General features: G+C 42.2%; 1 protein-coding gene across 2 annotated transcripts in view; it reads left to right on the top strand.

The window, feature by feature from the left end:
• LOC147155590 (uncharacterized) overlaps positions 1-26,861 on the top strand; it is a 144,172-nt gene that overhangs the window by 2,050 nt on the left and 115,261 nt on the right. For both annotated transcript variants that reach the window (XR_015092119.1, XM_086066231.1), the window contains exon 2: positions 26,393-26,451. The gene's annotated coding sequence lies outside the window, so the exon portion shown is untranslated. The remainder of the gene's footprint in view (positions 1-26,392; positions 26,452-26,861) is intronic.

Genomic DNA, 26,861 nt, shown 5'->3' with positions numbered 1-26,861 from the left:
CGTCTATGTACCTTTTGTTTTGACCAATCATTGCAACAGTTGAAAATGGCGTCTTCGTTCTTGTCGTAGGTAAATTCACCATTCAACAAGGAAACTGTCAGTAATTCTGCTAGAACAGAATTAATTGCAGCATCCATTCGTCCATGTTAGATATGTTTGTTTTCCACGATCACTGCACTTACTGGTTTCCTCACAGCCACATATCCCGCCCTCAAACACAATATTGCTTTATAATTTGTCCATGCCACCTGTGGTTTGCATCATGTTTTTGAAAATCAGCGGGCTCGGTACAAGATGGATTCTCGGGAGTTTGTGAACTCACAAATACCGCAAGAATTCAGCTTGCAGAGTGAGGTTACAGCTTATCCATGTGTCATATAGAAGTTATGCACATTTGCGAAAGATTGAGAAGATTGTTTGCATTTTCAAGTTCATACCTTGTCATGAACTCATATTTGACATGGGAACATGGACCATCATTATGAAGCTAGTCTTCATGAAGACATGATGCATTTCTTTCCACAATTTAAAACGAGCAGTTCGCTGCTTGCTACTAGTAGTGGAAGCAGAGCCCAAGAAAACAAGCGAATGCCCTTAGCTTAAACAAAATGAAAGCATTTTAATTTGCTGAGACATCAATTCTCTCTGTGTATGTAGCGCATGGACACATCGCCAAGCACAAACACACCCTCTTCAGCCCCTCGGACTTCTTCACCAAGCCTTCAAAAGAATGTGGTTTATTAGAAGCTGACACTGATATACTGTAAGTCTAATTGATGTTCATCAACACACAATGTACTGTAGCTCTGTTTTCATGCCTTAGCACCACTGGATTTTTAAATATATCATTTTCGCCACAAGCACTGCATTTTATAAATAAGCCACCAAATTACACTTGTTAATTTGTGTAGTAGTGTGGCTCTTGCCAAAAAATATGCCACCCCCCCAGTTCACAAGTTAGCCAAACATTATGCGGAGCTAGTACAGGTAACACTATTAGCTAATTTTAATCTTAGCTAACACTGCGGCTGTCTTCATATTTTGGCTTATGAGTTCTGACAGTGCTTCAACAGCGGCACTTTCACTCTGGAAGTTTGTACACACTGCCTGTCAAGTTATTGACTGAGAAAATCAGTGTGTGTGTGTGTGTGTGTGTGCGTGTGTGTGGGGGGGGGGGGGGGGTATTTATCCCCACGGTTTTATAACAGTGGGGCAGAAGTTTCAAATGGCTAGCTCATCGACATACTGTATTTACAAAAATAGGCAGATGACTTTGGTTGTGTAATTTTATACTTGATGGGTGGGCAGACACTCCAGAGACCCGCCAGTATTTCTTTTATAGAACCATGTGATATGTACGATAAAAGTCATTTTTCATACAGTACATTCCCTTTTAAGAGGTTTCCCAAAACTTTGTAGAGGATTGGGGTGCGTACCAAACAAATCCTTAACATTAACAGAAATTATATTGTATGTAATTTGACTTTTTCAGTGATGTTGGCATATGCAGGAAGTGCTTGTTGCTCATTAGCTCATAATTGTTGTTTCTAGTAATGTCAAATTATGTTCTAATCTACCATAATGACAGTTGTTTCTAATAGGTAGTAGCTAAATAAGGTTGTAACAATATTAGAAATATTGAAACATTGCTTCTCGTATATTGTACATATGTACTTAGGTGACCACATTTAAGAAGAAAGAAAACCAATCAAATGATTAAATCAATGGAAACTGACTTTACAGTATGAACTTGGTATTTTTGTTGATCTTTTGTAGTAAGTATTTAGGATCTTGAACAAATTGGAAATACTTGGTGGGATACAATGTGGTCTTTACACTTCTCATCTTATTAAAGGCATGATTTTTAAAATGTTTTTCTTTAAATACAGATCTTATTTTATTGGATCTCATTATCTGGCACCCCTGTCATGCAAAGGCTGTTTGTTTATCTTATCTTGAGGCTTTTGTTTTGGTTGGTAGCAAACATTTGAAACATTAATGCCAATTCAATACCCCCTCTTGCACACGATAAAAGTAGGGCAGTCATTATGTCAAGAAACCAGCAAAGTCCTTCTAACAACAAGCCTGTGGTTATTATGATGCATTATTCAATAATACAGAGGAGGCACGAGTGGCATCGGCTTTGCACTCGTAGATCTTGATATTGCGGGGTTTTTTTCACTTTCCCTCAAATGCTACATTTAAAGGATGTTTCTGGTGGCCACGTACCTTTGGCCATTTTTTGCTCTATAATCAAGTTTTGTAGTGAAGCCTGCAAAACTTAAATATGGCATACTGTACTTTGGTCAAACATCACTGCTGTGGTTAAGTGGTATCCTATAAACCCCTTCTAAACTGTCAGTTTATTATGGGCCTGCTAAGCGGAGCAAGCAGCAGCGAAGCTGCTGCTTGCGGAGCAAGCAGGCACATATTACTATCCACCCTAGAAAAGGGTTTATTATGGGCCTGCTAAGCGGAGCAAGCAGCAGCGAAGCTGCTGCTTGCGGAGCAAGCAGGCACATATTACTATCCACCCTAGAAAAGGGTTTATTATGGGCCTGCTAAGCGGAGCAAGCAGCAGCGAAGCTGCTGCTTGCGGAGCAAGCAGGCACATATTACTATCCACCCTAGAAAAGGGTTTATTATTTTTTTTTTTATATTATCTTCCACCGACTTTTCCGCAAAAATGCGGCCCGAACCGTAGATCGCACCGGGACAAAAGAGGTATCAAACGATGCGGCTCGATCTGACTCGCTGCGCTATTATTTTTATAAGAATTCCCAGTTACCATGGCGACACAATTCCCCAAAATGTCCCCCAAAAAGTCCCATAGGAATGAATGGGAATCCGAAAATGATCACATCAAATCAAGCACCTTTTTCCAAGACACGCTGCGCGCGCATACGTTAACCGACCGATATGAATTTTAGCTCATTTTGTTGGAATTTTTGTCATCTTTAGCTCAGTGTCAAAAAAAAAATTAAGGAATGAAAGCTCTCCCCCCTGTGCGGGTTCAAAGACAGTGAGCAAAGGGGTGAAAGTCGCCTTTCTTGCATCAGTTAGAGCGTGACTAATTAAGGTCTGAGTGCTGGGAACCAAAAAATATATTTCCAAAAGTTTCACTTCAACTCGTCACCATGGCCACAATCTTTGCTCACTAGACATCAAATTCGCACATTTTGTAGCCACAAGCCTCTGCTTTCTGAAGAACTAAGTTTTATTTGGCTAAGGTGTCATTTAGTACCTTTATTTTCACTTTAAGCGAGGAGAAGTCGCACATTTTTGATCTCTTTTCAATGTAATTTTCGCCGTTTTTCCCTCTTCATTTTCGATCAATCATAAGTTTTCAACCTGCTCTCATTTGGTCATTTTTCATCCGATTAAAAAACTGAGAACATGCTCGCGTTCCCCAAACCCTTGCCGTTCTAACGAGCCATTTCTGGAATCTGCATCTTCAACCGTTAAGTCGCGAGAGGCTTTTGTTTGAGGTGAGCGTAATCCTATACAAATCAATGGAGTGTTGGTGCGTGACGTCTCCTCACAACTTAAAATCAAATGTGTGTGCGTGAATGTGCATGTTTTGTAAAGGGGCAGTGAGATACTGTTAATTATGGTAGATTCCACATTTCTTGACCGATTTCAATGGTTTGAATTTTAAACTGTTCAGCTCATTGAAATGTTACTTAAAATCAAATGTGTGTGCGTGAATGTGCATGTTTCTTAAAGGGGCAGTAAGATACTTTATTTGATCTTGATTATGGTTAACTTGCACATTTCTTGAGCGATTTCAACGGTTTAAATTTTAAACTGTTCAGCTCATTGAAATGTTAGTTAAAATCTAATGTGTGTGCGTGAATGTGCATATTTCTTAAAGGGACAGTAAGATACTTTATTTGATCTTGATTATGGTTAACTTTTACATTTCTTGAGCGATTTCAATGGTTGAAATTTTAAACTGTTCAGCTCATTGAAATGTTAGTTAAAATCAAATGTATGTGCGTGAATGTGCATGTTTCTTAAAGGGCCAGTAATACTTTTAGTTGATTATAACTTCCACATTTCTTGAGCGATTTCAATGGTTGAAAGTTTAAACTGTTCAGCTCATTGAAAAGAGTTAGCAGGCCCATTCAAAATTTCCGCGGGAATTTTTCTAGTTATTTTTTATTATTCCACGACTTTTCCGCTAAAATGCGGCCCGAACCGTAGATCGCACCGGGACAAATGAGGTATCAAACGATGCGGCTCGCTCTGACTCGCTGCGCTATTATTTTTATAAGAATTCCCAGTTACCATGGCGACGCTATTCCCAAAAAACTCCCAAATAAAAGTCCCATAGGAATGAATGGGAAAAGGAAAGACAAAATCACACATCAAGCACCTTTTTCAAAGAGACGCTGCGCGTGCATACGTTAACCGATTGATATGAATTTTAGCTCATTTTGTTGGAATTTTTCCCATCTTTAGCTCAGTGTCAAAAAAAATATTAAGGAATGAAAGCTCTTCCCCCTGTGCGGGTTCAAAGACAGTGAGTGTAATCGCCACTCTGATATGCAATTAAGGCTTCAGTGACGGGAACCAAAAAATCTTATTTCCAAAAGTTTCACTTCAACTCGTCACCATGGCCACAATCTTTGCTCACTAGACCTCAAATTCGCACATTTTGTAGCCACAAGCCTCTGCTTTCTGAAAAACTAAGTTTTATTTGGCTAAGGTGTCATTTAGTACCTTTATTTTCACTTTAAGCGAGGAGAAGTCGGACTTTGGCGCCTATCTCCTCCATGTTAATTTCGCCGTTTTTTCCCTCTTCATTTTCGATCAATCATAAGTTTTCAACCTGCTCTCATTTGGTCATTTTTCATCCGATTAAAAAACTGAGAACATGCTCGCGTTCCCCAAACCCTTGCCGTTCTAACGAGCCATTTCTGGAATCTGCATCTTAAACCGTTAAGTCGCGAGAGGCTTTTGTTTGAGGTGAGCGTAATCCTATACAAATCAATGGAGTGTTGGTGCGTGACGTCTCCTCACAACTTAAAATCAAATGTGTGTGCGTGAATGTGCATGTTTTGTAAAGGGGCAGTGAGATACTGTTGATTTTGGTTAACTTGCACATTTCTTGACCGATTTCAATGGTTTGAATTTTAAACTGTTCAGCTCATTGAAATGTTACTTAAAATCAAATGTGTGTGCGTGAATGTGCATGTTTCTTAAAGGGGCAGTAACATACTGTTGATTTTGGTTAACTTGCACATTTCTTGAGCGATTTCAATGGTTTAAATTTTAAACTGTTCAGCTCATTGAAATGTTGGTTAAAATCAAATGTGTGTGCGTGAATGTGCATATTTCTTAAAGGGACAGTAAGATACTTTATTTGATCTTGATTGTGTTGAACTTCCACATTTCTTGACCGATTTCAATGGTTTAAATTTTAAACTGTTCAGCTCATTGAAATGTTACTTAAAATCAAATGTGTGTGCGTGAATGTGCATGTTTCTTAAAGGGGCAGTAACATACTGTTGATTATGGTTAACTTTTACATTTCTTGAGCGATTTCAATGGTTGAAATTTTAAACTGTTCAGCTCATTGAAATGTTGGTTAAAATCAAATGTGTGTGCGTGAATGTGCATATTTCTTAAAGGGGCAGTAATACTTTTAGTAGATTATGGTTAACTTGCACATTTCTTGACCGATTTCAATGGTTGAAAGTTTAAACTGTTCAGCTCATTGAAAAGAGTTAGCAGGCCCATTCAAAATTTCCGCGGGAATTTTTCTAGTTATTTTTCTTTTTCTTTTTTATTCTTCCACCGACTTTTCCGCAAAAATGCGGCCCGAACCGTAGATCGCACCGGGACAAATGAGGTATCAAACGATGCGGCTCGCTCTGACTCGCTGCGCTATTATTTTTATAAGAATTCCCAGTTACCATGGCGACGCTATTCCCAAAAAACCACCCAAAATTCAAGGAAGGAAAAACCCATAGGAATGAATGGGATATCAACTCCAAACGAGCACCTTTTTCCAAGACACGCTGCGCGCGCATACGTTCACCGATTGATATGAATTTTAGCTCATTTTGTTGGAATTTTTCCCATCTTTAGCTCAGTGTCAAAAAAAATATTAAGGAATGAAAGCTCTTCCCCCTGTGCGGGTTCAAAGACAGTGAGTGTAATCGCCACTCTGATATGCAATTAAGGCTTCAGTGACGGGAACCAAAAAATCTATTTCCAAAAGTTTCACTTCAACTCGTCACCATGGCCACAATCTTTGCTCACTAGACATCAAATTCACACATTTTGTAGCCACAAGCCTCTGCTTTCTGAAAAACTAAGTTTTATTTGGCTAAGGTGTCATTTAGTACCTTTATTTTCACTTTAAGCGAGGAGAAGTCGGACTTTCTCGCCTATCTCCTCCATGTTAATTTCGCCGTTTTTTCCCTCTTCATTTTCGATCAATCATAAGTTTTCAACCTGCTCTCATTTGGTCATTTTTCATCCGATTAAAAATCTGAGAACATGCTCGCGTTCCCCAAACCCTTGCCGTTCTAACAAGCCATTTCTGGAATCTGCATCTTCAACCGTTAAGTCGCGAGAGGCTTTTGTTTGAGGTGAGCGTAATCCTATACAAATCAATGGAGTGTTGGTGCGTGACGTCTCCTCACAACTTAAAATCAAATGTGTGTGCGTGAATGTGCATGTTTTGTAAAGGGGCAGTAAGATACTTGATTGTGTTGAACTTCCACATTTCTTGACCGATTTCAATGGTTTAAATTTTAAACTGTTCAGCTCATTGAAATGTTACTTAAAATCAAATGTGTGTGCGTGAATGTGCATGTTTCTTAAAGGGGCAGTAACATACTGTTGATTTTGGTTAACTTCCACATTTCTTGACCGATTTCAATGGTTGAAATTTTAAACTGTTCAGCTCATTGAAATGTTGGTTAAAATCAAATGTGTGTGCGTGAATGTGCATGTTTCTTAAAGGGGCAGTAAGATACTTTATTTGATCTTGATTATGGTTAACTTTTACATTTCTTGAGCGATTTCAATGGTTGAAATTTTAAACTGTTCATCTCATTGAAATGTTAGTTAAAATCAAATGTGTGTGCGTGAATGTGCATGTTTCTTAAAGGGGCAGTAATACTTTTAGTAGATTATGGTTAACTTCCACATTTCTTGAGCGATTTCAACGGTTGAAATTTTCAACTGTTCAGCTCATTGAAAAGAGTTGCAAGAGTTAGCAGGCCCATTCAAAATTTCCGCGGGAATTTTTCTAGTTATTTTTCTTTTTCTTTTTTATTCTTCCACCGACTTTTCCGCAAAAATGCGGCCCGAACCGTAGATCGCACCGGGACAAATGAGGTATCAAACGATGCGGCTCGCTCTGACTCGCTGCGCTATTATTTTTATAAGAATTCCCAGTTACCATGGCGACGCTATTCCCAAAAAACCACCCAAAATTCAAGGAAGGAAAAACCCATAGGAATGAATGGGATATCAACTCCAAACGAGCACCTTTTTCCAAGACACGCTGCGCGCGCATACGTTCACCGATTGATATGAATTTTAGCTCATTTTGTTGGAATTTTTCCCATCTTTAGCTCAGTGTCAAAAAAAATATTAAGGAATGAAAGCTCTTCCCCCTGTGCGGGTTCAAAGACAGTGAGTGTAATCGCCACTCTGATATGCAATTAAGGCTTCAGTGACGGGAACCAAAAAATCTATTTCCAAAAGTTTCACTTCAACTCGTCACCATGGCCACAATCTTTGCTCACTAGACATCAAATTCACACATTTTGTAGCCACAAGCCTCTGCTTTCTGAAAAACTAAGTTTTATTTGGCTAAGGTGTCATTTAGTACCTTTATTTTCACTTTAAGCGAGGAGAAGTCGGACTTTCTCGCCTATCTCCTCCATGTTAATTTCGCCGTTTTTTCCCTCTTCATTTTCGATCAATCATAAGTTTTCAACCTGCTCTCATTTGGTCATTTTTCATCCGATTAAAAATCTGAGAACATGCTCGCGTTCCCCAAACCCTTGCCGTTCTAACAAGCCATTTCTGGAATCTGCATCTTCAACCGTTAAGTCGCGAGAGGCTTTTGTTTGAGGTGAGCGTAATCCTATACAAATCAATGGAGTGTTGGTGCGTGACGTCTCCTCACAACTTAAAATCAAATGTGTGTGCGTGAATGTGCATGTTTTGTAAAGGGGCAGTAAGATACTTGATTGTGTTGAACTTCCACATTTCTTGACCGATTTCAATGGTTTAAATTTTAAACTGTTCAGCTCATTGAAATGTTACTTAAAATCAAATGTGTGTGCGTGAATGTGCATGTTTCTTAAAGGGGCAGTAACATACTGTTGATTTTGGTTAACTTCCACATTTCTTGACCGATTTCAATGGTTGAAATTTTAAACTGTTCAGCTCATTGAAATGTTGGTTAAAATCAAATGTGTGTGCGTGAATGTGCATGTTTCTTAAAGGGGCAGTAAGATACTTTATTTGATCTTGATTATGGTTAACTTTTACATTTCTTGAGCGATTTCAATGGTTGAAATTTTAAACTGTTCATCTCATTGAAATGTTAGTTAAAATCAAATGTGTGTGCGTGAATGTGCATGTTTCTTAAAGGGGCAGTAATACTTTTAGTAGATTATGGTTAACTTCCACATTTCTTGAGCGATTTCAACGGTTGAAATTTTCAACTGTTCAGCTCATTGAAAAGAGTTGCAAGAGTTAGCAGGCCCATTCAAAATTTCCGCGGGAATTTTTCTAGTTTTAGTTTGTTTTTCACATTTTGTTGTTAATTATTTTGAACACACCAACCTTACAATTTAAGATAAACACAAAAAATAACCCATTTATTGATGTAGATTTTCCGCGCTTCTCTGTGGTCAAAGATGTGTGGATTGGTCATTTAATGGTCTGCACATTTTAGTATAGTACATGTAGTTTTAATTACCACCCTATATGTAACAGCTTGGGTTTATGCACCCTCTGTAGGCATGGCCAATCGGACGGTGGCAGCTGACTTGTGCTGACAGTGCAGGACATACCTGACCCATAATGCTCAGCTACACTAACCGACTGCCCAATGGTTATAATCCGTCCCTACCACATTGCGCTGATGGCCAAACATAGACATATTTTTTTCATGCTTATTGGCAAAAAAATATTGGCGCCAGTGAACTTTTTTCACCACTGCAATTGCAGAGGATTCCTCCTCATGACATATTTTTAGTGGATCATCAAATACTTAAGTATGACTCACAATATGTGGGGCAAACTGATTTTCAGGTACCGCTATTATAGAACGGTAGGCACACCCACTTTTCTATTGATGGACTTCCAAACATGCGTTAAGTCATAAGAACAGTATTCCGATTAAATTCCCTGCAGACTAAAAAAGCAACGCATGCTCTCGGTCTCAGACTTATTATTGAATTATTGTTTTGAATTGTGAGCCTCTTTGTCTTTGGCTCTGGCTCAATTTATCAACATACAGTATACAAGGTTTTATTATTTAATAAAACACTTAAATAAATAAATTAAATTATTGTAAAGACACTGGAAATAACATAATTTTTTTTTATCCCGCTGTGTTATTTTTTTCGTAAGAGGAAAGTAGATTTTCTCAGTTATTACCTGGATGACCTTGCAAAGTAGAAGCAGGTGTTTAGTCCAGACTGTGGACAATTTACAAAAGACAACCACACTGTTCCCTTTTTGGCAATGAAGCTACAGTTGTCTGAGCCTATTTTATTTGGTGTCGGCCCTATGTTTGTTTCAGTTGTTGTTTTTTTAAATTTAAAATGTTCTTATAGACTTTTTAAAATAAAAAAATCATAGGTGAATCTTCATATCAGTCATTAGAGGTGGGCACTTCCATCAATCGTCAATTCCCGTCAATGACAATAGCCACCTTTCGTCAAGTGCTTCTGCATTTTCGACCAACGCTTTATGACGCAAAGCCTTGCAAGAATACCAGAAAAGGAAAGCCTGTGTTCATCCCGATCAACAGACGTAAACCTGCTTCACTTGGTGCTCAGTCCGTGTGTTTTACGAGGCTTTGCGTCATTAAGCACACGCCAAAAGGTGGGCATCGTCATTGACGGGAATTGACAACTGACAGAAGTGCTCAACCCTGTCAGTCATTTCTGTAAGTTCCCTCGTTTATTCGACACAATTCTGGGTCAACTTTGAAATACATGGATTATTGTGTGATGAAGAGGACTGCAAAAGCTTGTCAGCAAATTACCACTGTGTAACTAGCTGTGCTCGGCATTGTTTGAAAAAAAACAAAAAAAAACATTTTTTCGGGGTCGTAAACAGTTAAAAAAATTAATTGAAAAATTCAGTGTGACCGCTTTCCTTGCAAATATTCCATATTATAACGTGACCTGAGACCCACAGCTAAATATGTACATGCCTGTATTTTTTTTCACGGCTAAATTTAGCTGTTGCGGCTTTTGATCAGCTTTTGATCAGCCTTGTAGTCTGGAAGTTACATTAAACTATTTTAATGACAATGGGATTTGTGTTTTCTTGTGTGTCATTTTATATTTTTCTCTCAGTTATAGTCAGTTCCTTTCAATAGAAATAGAATATAATTGATGCACATCTAAACATTTACATCAACTACAATGAGATAAGCAAGGATATTTATGAAATTTATTTATTTTCACGTGTGAAAATAAATTGGCAGTAATGTATTTTCAAAATGAAAGACTGCATGACATCAAAACTAGAAAGATGTCATGATCACTTGGTGTGAGCTTAATATATTGTTCGGGTTCGGTAATGGACAGTCTTTTTGGATGAGCTTGTCTGATTTTGCACGTCGAAATGTAGTTACGGCCTAATAATATAGCACATGCAAGTACTTACCTGCTTTTGTGGTGGAGGTCAGAAGGTCAGTGTTGCATCCTCGCCGTAGAGTTTGCAAAGGTCACTGTAATACAATGCACTGCATTTCTTTGCATTCAACAGTGTTCCTCTTTCACCTCTATAGGGTTTTCTTTGGTGTGTTTCCTGAATAGGCTGCATAATAAACATGTTTATATTGCAAAATACATACCTACTTAAAGTGATAATGACCAAGCGCTTCTTCTTTCTGCCGTGGGGTAGACGAAGACAAAATTGCAGAACGGACTAAATGACAGTTTCTTTGTTCAAAATAAAAATCCTACTGCCTATTTGTTTAGGTGGTAGAACAGTTTTGGTGTTGATCGTGACAAAACGAGATTCTTCGGGCCGCTGAAGAAAATGGTGTGAAAGATTATAAGCATCTCCATTGTGTTTTTAAATCTCAATTTTCATCCAATTTAAATGATGCTCTTGCTGTCTATTCATGTAACTTTGGATGTTTTCACCCTTTCAATTGATAAACAAATACAAACAAATTGAGTCACTCACGCAACAGTCTATTATAGTCATCAGGGGACAATCGTGTGTTTCTGCTCTGATGTTTATAATGTGAAATCTAATTAAATGAAGAGCATTTAGAGCTACTTATGGACCTTTCCAGCATGTAAACAATGCAATGAAGTCTGTAATAGGAGCTTGGCAAGCATCTGATTGAATTGTCCTGTAAGGTCTTGTTGATGTACAAAACTGTAATTGACAATATATTGTACATAGTTTTTGTAGTCAGAATTTTAAGACATTTAGTTCTTTGTATTCTGTGCATTAGATGGCGGTGAAGGCTCTATTGTCTTTCTGTTCGACATAGGCATGCGAATGTATGTCATCTTCCTCACTGACATAACACTGGCTTGCATCAGACACTACAGTACTTTGAAAGTACCGGTAATGACATTTATTGTAACGGTGATGACCTTTAGATTGTTGTAAATTTTAAAGGTTACATGCTATACTTTAGGAAACTTTTTACTTATAATAACCAATCTGACATGGAAAACCTAATTGAAGGTTGAAGTTACAATACAAATACTGTGAAAATGTGTCTACTTGGAAGAGCATTGAACTGTTAGAGAGAAAAAAAAGTTTTAAAGTCTTAAAGGCAGTAAATGTGTTTTTAATGAAGAAATATTCACGGGATATCGGCTGGCAACCAGTTCAGGGTGTACCCCGCCTACTGCCCAAAGCCAGATAGGATAGGCTCCAGCGCCCCCCGCGACCCTTGTGAGGACTTAAGCGGTTAAGAAAATGGATGGATGGATATTCACGAGATGGAGATGTTTCATTTTCTGGTGCCCGTGACAGTTCTTGCAGCCAACTATATATTCATAAGTCAAGTCAAGTCATAGCGTAAAGCATAGCCATAAATTACTAATTCTAAATAAGTCGTTTTGGACAAGACAACATATTTTATCAGTTGAAGGGTGAAGTCAAACATAATTTCATCTACCTGTTCATTCGATAAGACAATGCTGTAAAACTTTACTGAATGTTTTTTTTTGTCTGTTGAGACCCATATAAAGACTTTATATTTTCTTTTTGAGATTGCGTGCTCTTTTGATAGAACATTTTGTTCTTCTGTCATCTGCAATATGATGTATAGCTGTAATTATTTGTGTCTTACCTTTAAAATACAACTGCAGTATTTATAGTCAGTAAATCGTTCATTTACCAGAAAGACTCTGTCCCCTCCGTGAGTCATCACCTTATGGTGGTGGAGGGGTTTGTGTGTCCCAATGAGCCTAGGAGCTATGTTGTCTGGGGCTTCATGCCCCTGGTAGGGTCACCCATGGCAAACAGGTCCGAGGTGAGGGACCAGACAAAGCATGGCTCAAAAGACCCCAATGATGAACACAAACTTTGGATCTTCGTTTCCCTTGCCCGGACACGGTGGACACCAGCGGTAAGGGATGCCGTCAAGCTGAAGAAGGAGACCTATTGGGCCTTTTTGGCCTGTGGGACTCCGGAGGCTGCTGACAGGTACCGGCTGGCCAAGCGGAATGCGGCTTCAGCGGTCGCTGAGGCAAAAACTCGGGACAGGGGAGGAGTTTCGGTGAGGCCATGGAAAACGACTTCCGGACGGCTTCAAAGAAATTCTGGTCCACCATCCGGCGTCTCAGGAGAGGAAAAAAAAAGGAGAGGAAAGCAGTGCGCCATTAACACTGTGTATAGTGGAGATGGGGTGCTGCTGACCTCGACTCGGGACGTCGTGAATCGGTGGGGAGAATACTTCGAAGACCTCCTCAATTCTACCGACACGCCTTCCTTTGAGGAAGCAGGGTCTGGGGACTCTGAGGTGGGCTTCCCTATCTCTGGGGTCGAAGTCACTGAGGTGGTTGGAAAGCTCCTCTGTGGCAGGGCCCCGGGGGTGGATGAGATCCGCCCGGAGTTCCTAAAGGCTCTGGATGTTGTGGGGCTTTCGTGGTTGACACGCCTCTACAACATCACATGGACATCGGGGACAGTGCCTCTGGATTGGCAGACCAGGGTGGTGGTCCCCCTTTTTAAGAAGGGGGGACCGGATGGTGTGTTCCAACTATAGAGGGATTACACCCCTCAGCCTCCTAGGTAGGTCTATTCAGGGGTGCTGGAGAGGAGGGTCCGTCGAGAAGTCAAATCTCGGATTCAGGAGGAGCAGTGTGGTTTTCGTCCCGGCCGTGGAACAGTGGACCAGCTCTACACCCTCGGCGGGGTCCTCGAGGGTGCGTGGGAGTTCGCCCAACCAGTCCACATGTGCTATGTGGACTTGGAGAAGGCGTTTGACCGTGTCCCTCGGGGAGTCCTGTGGGGGGTGCTTCGGGAGTATGGGGTACAGAGTTTGGTCCGCATTGTAAGTCAAATTCGTTTCCAGCGAGGGTTGGACTCTGCCAAGGTTGCCCTTTGTCACCCATTCTGTTTATAAGTTTTATGGACAGAATTTTTAGGCGCAGCCGAGGCGTTGCATCTCTGCTTTTTGCAGATGATGCTCTGCTGTTGGATTCTTCAAGCCGTGATCGCCAACTCTCACTGGAGCGGTTCGCAGCCGAGTGTGAAGCGGTTGGGATGAAAATCAGCACCTCCAAATCCGAGACCATGGTCCTCAGTCGGAAAAGGGTGGAGTGCCCTCTCCGGGTCGGGGATGCGATCCTGCCCCAAGTGGAGGAGTTCAAGTATCTTGGGGTCTTGTTCACGAGTGAGGGTAGGTTGGAGCGGGAGATCGACAGGCGGATCGGTGCAGCGTCTGCAGTGATGCGGACTCTGTATTGGTCCGTTGTGGTAATGAAGGAGCTGAGCCGAAAGGCAAAGCTCTCGATTTACCGGTCGATCTACATTCCTGCCCTCACCTATGGTCACGAGCTGTGGGTCGTGACCGAAAGAACAAGATCCCGGATACAAGCGGCCAAAATGAGTTTCCTCCTCAGGGTAGCCGGGCTCTCCCTTAGAGATAGGGTGAGAAGCTCGGTCATCCGGGTTGGACTCAGTGTCGAGCTGCTACTCCTCCGCGTTGAGAGGAACCAGTTGAGGTGGCTCGGGCATCTGGTTCGGTTGCCTCCTGGACGCCTCCCTGAGGAGGTGTTCCGGGCATGACCCACCAGCGGGAGGCCCCGGGGATGGCCCAGGACACGCTGGAGAGACTACGTCTCTCGGCTGGCCTGGGAACGCCTTGGGATCCTGTCGGAGGAGCTGGTTGAAGTGGCTGGGGAGAGGGAAGTCTGGCTTCCCTGCTAAAGCTGCTGCCCCCGCGACCCGACCCCGGATAAGCGGTAGATGATGGATGGAAATCTCTCTCCACATTCTTCTTGAGAATGACAATTTTTTTGCTTTACGAAAAAAAAGAAAAGAAAAAAAAGAAAGAAAAAGAAGGTATACTTTCGTTCCAATGATGTGATATTTAATGTTTCATATTACTCTCTCAATATAATTTTTGCTTCTAAACATGGATCACAGAGCATCATGGGCGCAATCATATTATATGTTGTCATATCTTCCAAGGATCATGTTGAGTCATTCCACTCTGTTTATTGACAGTAAAACACATCTGCTGTTGAACTCTCAAATGAGCAATGGGTCCCTTTCAGTGGTGGCCCTCTGCACTCCCTCTGGCCCCGTGGTCAAATGGCCAGGCGTTAGTTTCTTTGGTTCATACCTTATGCTACAAAATTGTTGGTACGCATGTGCAATTTGATGCTCTTTGTAGTGCTTACACTAGCCTTTCATCCTGCCGGCGGCCCTTTCTCCCTGGGCCGGCGTCAGAGGTGTCTGCTGTCCCAGCCGCGCCGTTGTCCGTTCATAATGACAACAGTCTTTCTTTAAACCAGGAAAGTAAGCAGATTGAGATTGACCAAAGCATTGAATTAAAGAGTGACTTAAAGCCACCATGTCTTATTGTATAGTGAGACTGTGTTAGAGGGTGCATTCAAAACATTCAGTCACGCAAGTGTGAACAAGTGAAATTTCTATTCACACATGCTGAAAAAAATGGCAGCATATGCATAACATTTTTTTGAGCATGTGTACCAGCAAATCAGGACATGAGTAGAGATAAAACTGCTTGTGAACAGTGATTTGGGGGAGATGTAACATACAAGGGTGTGTGTTATTCTTGAGAAGTTACGGCATATAGAGTCAGGGGTCTAAGATATTGTGTTGATTTTACAAAACTTGACGTAAACTTGAAACAATAACTCATCCTTGAACACAATTGTTCAATTAATGTTGCAGGGTATTTTCAGCTTTGGATGACAAGTGAAGAGAACTGTTTTTTCTTGCTCTCTGCTCACCATAAAAAATACCCATTGATACTATTATTCTCTTACTTTTTGTTTGATTCCGCTTTTTTAGTGATGTCATTTCATTTTTTTCTGCACCTGCGCTTGCACAAGTGATCAAAAGGGCACTTAATCCAATTCTAGCATATAGAATTGTAACACTCCAAATGCCATACAAAGCAATCTCCGAAACAGATGATCGATCGAATACTAGAATTTTTTTGAGTATTTCTTCAATGTAAAGGGATGACTTCAAATAGGCATTCATAATTGTGCACACCATCGTTGACGGTGATCAATAGAAGCAGTTTACATGTGATTAAAGTTCATGTAGTCCTATTGTGCAAGCCTGAGCATGGGGAGCGTATTTAGACTTCAGGCAAGACAATGTAATATTAATATGTACAAAAATAATACTGTTATATTGTTGAAGTCAACATGATAAGATGTGAATTCAGTTATACGCTCAGCATTAAAAACTCCCTTGTGCAACTCTTACACAAATTCACACATATGTGCTGAAGGAGCAGCTGCTTGGACAGAAAACGAAACAGATGTGCGAGAGATCACGGGAGGTCAAGGGGTTGTGGTGGTTGACTATGTTAATGTTGTTGTTAATGACTTTTCTGTGAGTGATAATTTATCGTCTTCATTACCATATTAACTCCACTGTCCCGCCATGACCAAAAGAGACCCTCCCTCACTACCGCACCGCACACACACATGCATACACACAATTCCCATCACTGTGAAGTAATGGATGCCCCCAGTTGATCCTGAAATAATTAACTAATTAACCTAATTAAAATCAATAGAGGTGCCGATACCAGCGTAGACATTTCAGGGACGCTGTCTCTATCTGCAGTCGAAGGAATTTTCAAAGTGAATGGAGTAGGGGGTGTAATAGGTGTACAACATAAACAACTGGTAGAATGAAACATTTACAAGAGCATCTTTTTCAAGTAAAGCAGAGTTCAGACATTCCAGTTGTGTAGTATTTAACTATTAGGGGGGAAATCAAAAGTGAGTTAATCAGGCAAAAAGATAGAATGAAAGACAAGAAAATGTGGAGATTTAAATGAGAGTGCAAGGCTGAGAGAGGTTCCTAATGCTGATTTATGAGTGCTTGGCGGTCTTTAGCTGAAATAAATGGCTTGTGGGAGTGGCTGCAGCATTACTCCCTGTACAGGATACTAAGTGCATTGTAAGGTCAGTCATAAGGCCAAACTTACATATGTACTGCTCTGCCCTCGTAAACCTTTGTTAATATATCAGCCTCGGAATGGAACTGTAAGTACTAGTGCATCTGAAACACTGCAACGGTAGAGGCTGTCCTATTAGCGGAATTATTGTTTTATAATGCATATAAAATCAAATTATTTAGTGGACACATTTTTAAGGTAAAATTTGGTAACGACTGTAAGTAAAAATTGTACGTTATGACTTTCTTAATAAAAGTTAGTAATGGTTCTCCGACTTTAGAGTTTTTCGAGATACAAGGCTGGCTTAGCTGATTTTTTTGGTTATTTTTCGCAGTGATTTGCAAACCAATTTATGCACTCTTTTATCATGTTTTTAATATTTATATTTTACAATTAAGTCTGCCACTAAAGGTCAAACTCACACCCAAAATCTCCATTGGTCATTTGTGTTATTTGCAGCGACCCAACCTAAATAAAAGTTTTCCTTGTAGTGGAACTCCCAGTGGAATTCCCAAAATTGAACAGTACATTCAGAGATCCTGGCTGATCTCAGTTTTAAAACTAAAGTGTACACACCCATGTTCAACGTTTTTTGTGAACAAAACAACCAATCAAAAACAGGTGAGCCGTGATTGGTCGAACCCTGAGCAATTGTGATGTAATGTTCAGTCGACAGCAAGTGGCAAAATGGCTGCTCTATCAGAATGATTGATTCCACAAACACAATATTGTCGTAATCAGAACCTAGTGTTTAGACTAGTGGGGCTGCATAAAACATATTACTGTACTTTTAGAAACATTTTAGGTTGACTTTCACTTTAAAATGCCACTTTTGTCATCATGGTCTTATGTGGCCCCCAGTACACAGTAAATTCGTTAGAGTAAATTTGACTATTTAATGTAAATTTGACTCTATTTAGAGTGGGAACAAATAGACTCAGTTTTGAGTAAGCTAATATTCACACTTGGAAGATAGTATAATAAAGAATTGGAAAACAAATAAAAGTCAGGGTTGAGGAATTAACTCACGACCTTCAACTTGGGAGCCTGCCACACTGCCACCTGAGCTATGTCCCTCCTACTGTTTGCTTATCTCCAAGAGGAGACCAAAATGATGTTAGGAAGATTCCAGTTAATGAGCGATATACAGTGTTCCCTTGTTTTTCGCTGGAGTAGGTTCCAAAAAATACCCACAATAAATGAAATCCGCAAAGTAGTCAGCGTTACGTTTTACATTTATTATGAATGTTTTAAGGCTCTAAAACCCCTTACCACACAGTTTATCCACTTTTCTCATCGAGGCATTTACATTTTCTCACATTTATCTCGTTTAAACATTCTCAATGTTCAAACTTTCATAAATTTTATAAAATAGGTACATTACTGTAAAAAAAAAAAGCATGCAAATTTGCACCCAAAAAAAAATCAGCGAAACGAGGCCGTAAAAAGTGAACTGCGTTATAGCGAGGGAACACTGCTAGCACACATCAGGAGCTGTGTGGCTCAGGGAGTAGATCGGCTGTCTCCCAAACTGAAGTGAGTTTGATCCTCAACCCTTGATTAGGGATGGGAATTGATAAGATTTTTACAATTCCAAATCCGTTTTCGATTCAGTTTAACGATTCGATTCATTATCGATTCTCTTATTGATTCTTTTTTTAAAGGTGAATAAACATAGATTAGCATCCACTTTTTTATGTCGTAGTTGTATTTGTAAACAAGAGACATGTTTAAAAGTAACATGGCCTTACAAATCCAACAGTGAAGTTTTAAGAGGTCCGCATTCGAGGACTCCTCAATGGGGTCCCCAGAAAAAAAAGTAAAGAAAGAAAGAAAGAAAAAATATTTGAAAATAAACATAACTACATTTAAAAAATGACCCCAATGATGAACACAAACTTTGGATTTTCGTTTCCCTTGCCCGGACGCGGGTCACCCCTCTGGAGCTAGGCCTGGAGGTGGGGCTCGAAGGCGAGCGTCTGGTGGCCAGGCCTACACCCATGGGGCCCGGCCGGGCACAGCCCGAAAAGGCAACGTGGGTCCCCCTTCCCATGGGCTCACCATCGGTGGAAGGGGCCAAAGGGGTCAGGTGCGCAGTGAGTTGGGTGGCAGCCAAAGGCGGGGGCCTTGGCGGTCCGACCCTCGGCTACTGAAGCTTGTTCTGGGGACATGGAATGTCACCTCTCTGACAGGGAAGGAGCCCAAGCTGATGTGCGAGGCTGAGAAGTTCCGACTAGATATAGTCGGACTCACCTCCACACACGGCTTGGGTTCTGGTACCAATCCTCTCGAGAGGGGCTGGACCCTCTTCCACTCTGGAGTTGCCCACGATGAGAGGCGCAGAGCAGGTGTGGGCATACTCATTGCCCCCCGGCTAGGCGCCTGTGCGTTGGGGTTTACCCCGGTGAACGAGAGGGTAGCCTCCCTCCGCCTACGGGTCCTGACTGTTGTTCGTGCTTATGCACCGAACAACAGCTCAGAGTACCCACCCTTTCTGGAGTCCTTGGAGGGTGTGCTGGAGAGCGCTCCCCCCGGGGACTCCCTCGTTCTGCTGGGGGACTTCAACGCTCACGTGGGTAATGACAGTGAGACCTGGAGGGCCGTGATTGGGAGGAACGGCCCCCCCGATCAAAACCCGAGCGGTGTTTTGTTGTTGGACTTCTGTGCTCGTCACGGACTGTCCATAACGAACACCATGTTCAAGCACAAGGGTGTCCATATGTGCACTTGGCACCAGGACACCCTAGGCCGCAGTTCGATGATCGACTTTGTAGTCGTGTCATCGGATTTGCGGCCGTATGTGTTGGACACTCGGGTTAAGAGAGGGGCGGAGCTGTCAACTGATCACCACCTGGTGGTGTGTTGGCTCCGATGGCGGGGTAAGATGCTGGTCCGACCAGGCGGGCCCAAACGTATTGTGAGGGTCTGCTGGGAACGTCTGGCAGAATCCCCTGTCAGAAAGAGTTTCAACGCCCACCTCCGGCAGAGCTTCTCCATTGTCCCGGGGCAGGCGGGGGACGTTGAGTCCGAATGGACCATGTTCCGTGCTTCCATTGTTGAAGCGGCCGATCAGAGCTGTGGCCGTAAGGTGGTTGGTGCCTGTCGGGGCGGCAATCCTAAGGGATGGCGTCAAGCTGAAGAAGGAGTCCTATTGAGCCTTTTTGGCCTGTGGGACTCCGGAGGCTGCTGACAGGTACCGGCTGGCCAAGCGGAATGCGGCTTCGGTGGTCGCTGAGGCAAAAACTCGGACATGGGAGGAGTTCGGTGAGGCCATGGAGAACGACTTCCGGACGGCTTCGAGGAAATTCTGGTCCACCATCCGGCGTCTCAGGAGAGGAAAGCAGTGCGCCATTAACACTGTGTATAGTGGAGATGGGGTGCTGTTGACCTCGACTTGGGACGTCGTGAATCGGTGGGGAGAATACTTCGAAGACCTCCTCAATTCCACCAACACACCTTCCTTTGAGGAAGCAGGGTCTGGGGACTCTGAGGTGGGCCCCCCTATCTCTGGGGTCGAAGTCACTGAAGTGGTTGGAAAGCTTCTCGGTGGCAGGGCCTCGGGGGTGGATGAGGTTCGCCCGGAGTTCCTAAAGGCTCTGGATGTAGTGGGGCTGTCGTGGTTGACACGTCTCTACAACATCGCGTGGACATCAGGGACAGTGCCTCTGGATTGGCAGACCGGGGTGGTGGTTCCTCTTTTTAAGAAGGGGGACCGGAGGATATGTTGCAACTTTAGAGGGATCAGACTCCTCAGCCTCCCAGGTAAGGTCTATTCAGGGGTGCTGCAGAGGAGGATCCGTCGGGAAGTTGAATCTCGGATTCAGGAGGATCAGTGTGGTTTTCGTCCCGGCCGTGGAACAGTGGACCAGCTCTACACCCTCAGCAGGATCCTTGAGGGTGCGTGTTCGCCCAACCAGTCCACATGTGCTTTGTGGACTTGGAGAAGGCGTTTGACCGTGTCCCTCGGGGAGTCCTGTGGGGGGTGCTTCGGGAGTATGGGGTACCGGGCCCCCTGATACGGGCTATTCGGTCCCTGTACGACCGATGTCAGAGTTTGGTCCGCATTGCCGGCAGTAAGTCGAATTTGTTTCCTGTGAGGGTCGGACTCCGCCAAGGTTGCCCTTTGTCACCGATTCTGTTCGTAACTTTTATGGACAGAATTTCTAGGCGCAGCCGGAGTGTCGAGGGGGTCCGGTTTGGTGGCCTCAACATTGCATCTCTGCTTTTTGCAGATGATGTGGTGCTGTTGGCTTCTTCAAGCCGTGATCTCCAGCTCTCGCTGGAGCGGTTCGCAGCCGAGTGTGAAGCGGTTGGGATGAGGATCAGCACCTCCAAATCCGAGACCATGGTCCTCAGTTGGAAAAGGGTGGAGTGCCCTCTGCGGGTCGGGGATGAGGTCCTGCCCCAAGTGGAGGAGTTCAAGTATCTTGGGGTCTTGTTCACGAGTGAGGGTAGGTTAGAGCGGGAGATCGACAGACGGATCGGTGCAGCGTCTGCAGTGATGCGGACGCTGTATCGGTCCGTTGTGGTGAAGAAGGAGCTGAGCCGAAAGGCAAAGCTCTCGATTTACCGGTCGATCTACGTTCCTGCCCTCACCTATGGTCACGAGCTGTGGGTCGTGACCGAAAGAACAAGATCCCGGATACAAGCGGCCGAAATGAGTTTCCTCCGCAGGGTAGCCGGGCTCTCCCTTAGAGATAGGGTGAGAAGCTCGGTCATTCGGGAGGGACTCAGCGTCGAGCCGCTACTCCTCCACGTTGAGAGGAACCAGTTGAGGTGGCTCGGGCATCTGGTTCGGATGCCTCCTGGGCGCCTCCCTGGGGAGGTGTTCCGGGCATGTCCTACCGGCAGGAGGCCCCGGGGACGACCCAGGACACGCTGGAGAGACTACGTCTCACGGCTGGCTTGGGAACGCCTTGGGATCCCATCGGAGGAGCTGGCTGAAGTGGCTGGGGAGAGGGAAGTCTGGGCTTCCCTGCTAAAGCTGCTGCCCCTGCGACCCGACCCCGGATAAGCGGAATTGAAGACGGAACGGAATGGAACGGAACAGAACATTTAATTTTTTTTTATCTTCGGTAGAAATTTACAAAATACAATCTAGATTATTTTGTGACAATAATGTCCAACTCCAGTAACATTTCAACACTCATATGAAATGAGCACTCAAAAACTCCTCTTCTCTTCCTCAGTCAAAACAGACGCAGCCAGTAGACTGGTATGTGACTCCTGTGAGTTGCCCATGAGCAGAATCAGAATGTTTGGAATTCATGGTTCGTTTTGTACGTCTTTGCACATTTTGCACGTTTTGCAACCTTGAATGGACCCTGATGAAAAAACAACAACACAACACTCGCAGGCATTTACCCTCTCAAGCCGGCGCCATTTAGTGAGACACGGGCTTTAACATTAGCAGTTAGTAACTAACTGCACGTTTCACATAAAGGCAAACTGGTGCTAATATAGTTACTACCAGTACCGGAACGCTTGCATTGCTGGCGGCCGTTGCTGCTGTGTTGATCCCTCCGGACTCCGGAGCGCTCACAAACACAACAGACAGTTATCGCATGCTGTGTGTGCAAATGCTCTTGCATCGTAGTAGTATTTCCTCCCTTATAAGAAATATCCAATTTGCAAATATTGCAAGTTGCTCTGTTGTTAGCTTTTCTTGGAAATGTCAACAAACTTGGCGCCATGTTTGTTGCTCATGGCGCACGGAAATGTCGCGCGTGTGGTGACGTCATCGGAACTGATTTTAATTAGAGTCAAATTTATTCTACAGAATTTTACTGTGTAGCACTGATGAAATACTCTACCCCCCAACCCCCCACTTCCATCATTTAAGTTGCCCATCCCATGTCTATTCTATCATCCTTGTTGCATTTCACATGCCTCTAGCTAAATAATGAACAAAACTATCCTCTTAATTTTTGTAAACACTCGCTTTAAACGTGCAGGCCTTGACATTTTCCAAAAGGCAGCTTCTGACACAAACACATGCACATTTCTGCTTTTGTTTTTTTTTCCTCCATTGGTTGTTTTCAGTTGACCTAGCTCCAGACAAAAGGCATGGAGAAGAGTGGAAAAATGAAATGATTGCATTAATGGATAGCTATTTTCAGTTAGAGAAATAAACAAGAAGAAGATGAGAGGGTGAGGGGCAAGTGGATGAGAAAGGACAAGACGGGAATGTTACACGGTTGGACGCTGCTAAGAAAGGAATAAAAATGAGGGCAAAGTGGAAGAAAATATGAACAGTGACAGCAGAAGAAAGTAAACTATTTCCATGAATGATTTCTTGGATTTGTTATTTATCACAATGCCATCAGTGTCAGTTCATCTACACATAGAACCCTTTTATAGACGCAAATTTATTACCTGACTTCAACAATTAATTTTTCTGCAGATCCTAATAGTCAAATGCTGCTGCTGCTGTTGATTAAGCAAATGTACCCTTCTGCTTTTTCTTCAATTATTTATTTAATTATTTAATTGAATATTTTAATACAATGCAAACCGTATGAACATCTCATGCAGTATGCATTTTACTTAGCTTTGGTAGCAGAGTCAATTTTGTTTGTCTTAATATAGTGTCAACATTGTTTATTGATTGCCAAGGACGTTATTATATTTATTTTTGTGTGTGTTTATGTTCCTTTCAAAACTACAATACTGTATAGTATTAGGTATATATGGGATGCAACTTATATTCAATTGTCCATGCATTTTTTCCCCAATACTGATGATTTTGAATGTAACTATAATCTTATATTTTCTAATTTTTTATTATATCATTTTATAAGACAGGAAACAAACATAATCTCATAAATCCTGCCACAAAGAAATGGGTTTACCACAGCTATAACCTTCGTGGGGATCATTTCCATAGGTTGCAGGACTTTTCATGAGACTGCGACCACTGGTGAAGGATTACTAACAGAATGCACATGCGCACGATGATCCGTAAGGAGACCTTATTCCGGACACCCGGCCTAGCTGCCTGTAAATTATGTCTGTCTCTCTGCACGTACATACTTAATCAGCTAATGTTGTTTTATTCCTTATTATTAATTTTCTCCCTTTTCTGATTTATCTAAAGTGCTCTGCATCACACCGATATTTTGTCTCCTTTACAGTTGAGAGCAGCCGAGCATTAGAGGAGGCCGTGCGCTTATTCATGTACTTAAGGGATTGCATCTGTAATGAATTGACTAGCTGTTTAGGCCACCCTACATAGCCTACTACTCACCTTAATAATGTAAGCAGGTCATAACTCCTTCTAACCCAAGGGTATAAGGTATGCTTATAAAGACATGCACATATTCATTCAGTGCTTCTATATTAGCCACTGACCTCTACGTGTGCCAGGTCCTCTCAGTGGAATATAAATTTTTATGTTTGGGGGGTGAAATATTGTGTGGCAAGAAGCACATGTGTCTCTGTTAAGATTTATTTCAATTCTTGAATTCATTATAGGAGTTTTTTTTTCTCATGTTATGCTGTTGTAGCAAAAAGCAAGATTGAATACAAATATGAGGCTGCATTTAGTTTGTCACATTCATATATTCTAATAATACACATCCATTATAAAAAAAAAAAATCACACACAAACACAGACATGCACGCACACACACGTTAACCAATGAGTCATTGCTGTCAGTATTGATTTCCTTTTCTCCGAATGACCCCTCACACCTCAACGATAGAGTACCAGATATTTCACCAGTAGAGTACCGGATCTCGATCTCGCTCTCGCTCTCGCTCTCGCTCTCGCTCTCGCTCTCGCTCTCGCTCTCGCTCTCGCTCTCGCTCTCGCTCTCGCTCTCGCTCTCGCTCTCGCTCTCGCTCTCTCGTTTTTTTCATACACTCCATTTCATGCAATTTTTTTAATTTTGTTAATAACTATATTTTGAAAATGCTTTGACTCTACCTGTGTTTGCTCACTTGTGGGCTTCTATGACTACCACAGCCTTTGGCACCCCTGTGCTTCTGTCATACAATATATGCACCACTTCTCCTAAAAAAATTATTAATTACAAATTCTTAGGTATTTATTTATTTATTTAGCATTGGGAACCCCCCCCCCCCCCCAAAAAAAAAACAACAACATCACAAAGCCAAATCTGATCATTCCACACAGAATATCAAATATATGCTTGACAAAATTGTTTGCATCTTATCAAAATTGTAAGAAATAATTGTAGTGCACGCATCCCATGCATGCTCCTTTAATTTGTAGTTAAACTAATCAATGACAAGTAACAGGCGCTAGCAATTTAGAAATCACACTTGCAGCCAGTTAAAAAGAGCAGAATGTGTGTCTGTGTGTACCACACTGATTTGGAGAAAAGTAAGAAAAGCAAAGAATTGTCAAATGATTTGAAACCCCAAATTGTAGCAAAGCATGGACAATCTCAAGGCTACAAGTCCATCGGCAACGATCTGAATGTTCCTGTGTCTACTGAAATTTGCAGCCCATGGCACTGTAGCCATCCTCACCTCCATGTTCAGAAGAGAATGATGAACTGATGAAAGATTGCAACAACAAAAATTTCACTCCTCACTCCACTACCAAATAAATTCAAGATCACCTACACACTACACAGGGTACAATGTGGGATTGCACTCTCCATCACCATTTAAAAGGGACACAATGGTAGGAGACCCATCAAGTCCCCACTGCTGACACAGACACCAAAATCAAAGTAGAGATTTTTGGTCAAGCACATCATTGACTGTTTACCGAAATGAAATGAGACCTTCAGAGAAACACAATCCCTTTGGCCAAACATAGTGGAGGTTTACTCAGTGTTGTGGTCACCTTTCTGCTTCTACTGGATGCCTTGATGGTGCAATATGAAATCTAAAGACTACCAAAAAAGTTTGGGGGCATTGTAGGGGCCAGTGTTAGAAAGCTGGTCTCTGTCAGAGGTCATGGGTCTTACAGTCGGACAGGTACCCAAAACACACAACCCTTCCAAAATGGCTTAAGACTGAGAATGAAGAATTTGTCCAGATGTGGTAAGATTTCAAAACACCAGTTGGGAAGAGGCACTCTTCAAATCTGATAGCTGAGAAGAATGGGGCAAAATTCCCACTGAGATGTGTACAATTTCATTTCTTTCTTTTTAATTGGTGTTCTACCAAATATTGTGTTGAGGGTGCCATTAAATTTGTCTAGTCCGTTTTGGGGGTTCTATAACCTGTGTGGAGCCTATCATGGTCAGAGAAAATCAGAAGTCTTCTTCTTGATCACTTTTTGAGTGATGCAAAACATTGTAATTTGTATCTGAATTTCATGTCCTTCTCTAACTCGCATCCTTTTGCCGCTGTGATCAAGATGCTAAATTTGAGAAATAAGACAGGGGGAGTGCCGTTTACACCTCAGTCCCTGTGTGTGCTGTCAAGCTTGATTGCACTTTACGGCACCAGAAAAAAAACATTCATTACCCTAAAATGAGCAAAATTACCTCTCTGTCAATATGTCAGAGCAGCTAATTTAAAATGTGAATTGTTTTTGTTTTTGCACAGATGGCCGAGATTGAGTTGACGACTTTGTTACTGGATCAATTTGTTGGACCGTCCCAAAAGTATGTATTCTTTTCATGTTTCAAAAAACACTCTAGCATTAACTTCATGAGAGACTACATCACTACATGCACACAAACACAAATCTCCCCATGCGGTGACAGAGGGGGACAGTAAAGTTGGCCTTAGGGACTGGCTCCTCCTCCTCAGGGAGGCTGAGCTCCACAGCAGATAAGCGCATCAGTACGCTCCCCATGGCAATATGTAAATCCCTAAATGATGTTTCCCACCATCACGCAGTGCTGCAAAAACCCTAAAGACTTGCTAGGCCTCTGTTTTAGGCCTCCCTTTGAGAGGGTGATTTTTTTATTAAGTTTCACACTAAACAAGACAATAAAACAACAATAACTTTTTGGGATTGAATTCTTAATACTCATGTACTTGAGATTCCCACAACTTTAAGGATTCATCT

This window comes from Leptonotus elevatus, chromosome 21 (genome assembly GCF_054856555.1).
Source record: "Leptonotus elevatus isolate MCC_2025b chromosome 21, RoL_Lele_1.0, whole genome shotgun sequence".
NCBI classification, from domain to species: domain Eukaryota; kingdom Metazoa; phylum Chordata; class Actinopteri; order Syngnathiformes; family Syngnathidae; genus Leptonotus; species Leptonotus elevatus.
The sequence above is the reverse complement of the archived record's forward strand: the minus strand, read 5'-3'. Positions and strand labels throughout refer to the sequence as shown.